At 42.2% G+C, this 2202-nt stretch overlaps 1 long non-coding RNA gene across 1 annotated transcript; it reads left to right on the top strand.

Moving 5' to 3' along the window:
• Nucleotides 1-973: 973 nt before the first annotated feature.
• LOC115148570 (uncharacterized) lies at nucleotides 974-1848 on the top strand. The gene is made up of 2 exons (XR_003866691.1): nucleotides 974-1347; nucleotides 1805-1848. It is a non-coding gene; the product is annotated as an uncharacterized LOC115148570 (long non-coding RNA).
• Nucleotides 1849-2202: the final 354 nt, after the last annotated feature.

The following is a 2202-nucleotide window of genomic DNA, read 5'->3' on the forward strand; positions in this document are numbered from 1 at the left end:
CAGGATGCGCACCAACAATGGAAAGAATGGCCTTTGGAAAAAAATAGCTCCATGCAGCCTATAGCCTCTCCTCGAGTGTGATATTATAATGTCTGTCTACACGAGATGGAAAGTATTCTTATCCCTTTTCTCAAAACATATTTAACTCATGTATGCCCTGGCTTCCACGGTGTAAGCCCTAGCTACAATGTGGGACCCACGTCTGACAGTCCTGTTCTGTAATACAACACAACACTGCATTGTGAAACAGGCCCATGTGAAAATGTATGCACGCACTACTGTAAATCGCTTTGGATGTAACCGTCTGCTAAATGGCATATATAACATAATACAAAGTGGGATTTGGAGTTGGACGCTCAATATTATTTTGTGCCCTTACTCCCCAGCAGATGGCGATAGAAACCTGGTCATTGTATCAATGCAAGACCAGTGCAGACATGTTGCGTCTGATCCCGGAACCACAGAAGTAAATCTCTGCAGATGTTTGGAGAGATTGCCCTGTAGGCCAGAGGTGTCATGAAGGGAGCACTGATGAAGATAATTGTGCTGATGTTCATTTTAGAATCACAGAATACTAAACCTCTACTGGATTCAGTATGTCAGTCCTTTTTCACGGCATGGCATTTGCGTTAACCAGCTAGCACCAACCACTACTGCCAAGCATGGCAAGGCTCAGTCAACTCTTAAAAAGGGAAATCACCAGGGGATTACAGTATACGAGAGCGGGGAGAGAGAGATAAGCGTGTGTTTGTGTCTGAGAGAGAGAGAGAGAGAGAGCATAGGGGTATGTGTTCTTGTAAAGGAGGGGATTTATTTCACAAAGAGGGGGAAAAAACTATTCTGCAGATTTGATCAAAAGGTGTTGTTGATGGATGATTATGACATTATCCCGAACAGTTGGCATGCAAATAAACGTTATCTCCTCAGTCCTTCTCATTGGTTGTTAGTGGCAGATGGGCGGGTCTAAAGAGGAAAGTGAAAACACAAACTCACGCTCTGTCAGCATCCAGCCGTGGCAAGCAGACACATTGTGGAGTAGGCTATGCAGGCGCGCTAAAGAGTTATTTATTACACTTCTAAGTCTGACAGTCAAAGCTTCGGGAAGGCACACACAACGAGGACTAAAACTGAAAACAGGGAGGAAAATCTCACCGGTATCTACTTTCTACACTTTGACTTTGGGACTATTCTGGAGTGTAGCTAAATGAAAAGAAGGCGACGCATCATAACCAAATAGACGGCACTATGGAGAGCAAGGGCAGCCGCTGTAAGATCGTGGTGGTCGGCGATACGCAATGTGGCAAAACGGCATTACTTCATGTATTCGCCAAAGACTCGTACCCAGAGGTACGTTATGGAGACTGTATTACGAAGTTTGTACGATTGTAATAAATAAGTCATTCTTTTAATTTCAAAAAAATATTCGTTTAGCGTTCGCACCATGCGCGCATCAGGCTTCTCCATAAACTGTTTTAAAACATTTAAGGATTCTAAAGTTTTTAGGCTTTAGATCCTGTCTATAGCATAGGATCTATAGCCTAAATCTATGGCACATATTTTTCATTTAATGACACACATTTTGCCTTATCACTATACATTCTAGCTGGCCATGTGTGTCTTAGAATTGGCTCAGAATGAATATGGTGCCTGCCATATGCACATAGCCTACATGTGATATGTGATAGAGGAATAGGCCTACACCAGACTTTATCCGCCGAGATGAGTGGGAATGGAACATGGTATCATTTTGAATCATTGGGAAGATTTAGGTTTTCATTTTGCCATTTGAAATGTTTCTTTTCAGAATTATGTCCCGACTGTCTTCGAGAACTACACGGCAAGTTTCGAGATCGAGAAACAGAGGATTGAGCTGAACATGTGGGACACATCAGGTAAGGACTGTGGCTTCAAGCGGGACTAATTTAATAAATACATGTTGACACTTGGACTCGAAGATGTCACAACTCGCACAAGTAATGTGGACAGTGAGCCAGGTCTCTTTTAGTCTGCTAGGCTCCGCTCAAGGTGCAGACATTGGCAATGATGCGACAGTTTTGAGCATTCAGAAAAATCCAGATTTGTTCAAATTAATTATATTTATTCGGATTATAATGCTGGATTTTCCCAACAAATTACGCACAGAAATTTGTGTATTTTTGCTTACAAAACTACGCACAGAAATGACATATTTTCAAGGGAGGC

Source organism: Salmo trutta, chromosome 2 (genome assembly GCF_901001165.1).
Source record: "Salmo trutta chromosome 2, fSalTru1.1, whole genome shotgun sequence".
Classification (NCBI taxonomy): domain Eukaryota; kingdom Metazoa; phylum Chordata; class Actinopteri; order Salmoniformes; family Salmonidae; genus Salmo; species Salmo trutta.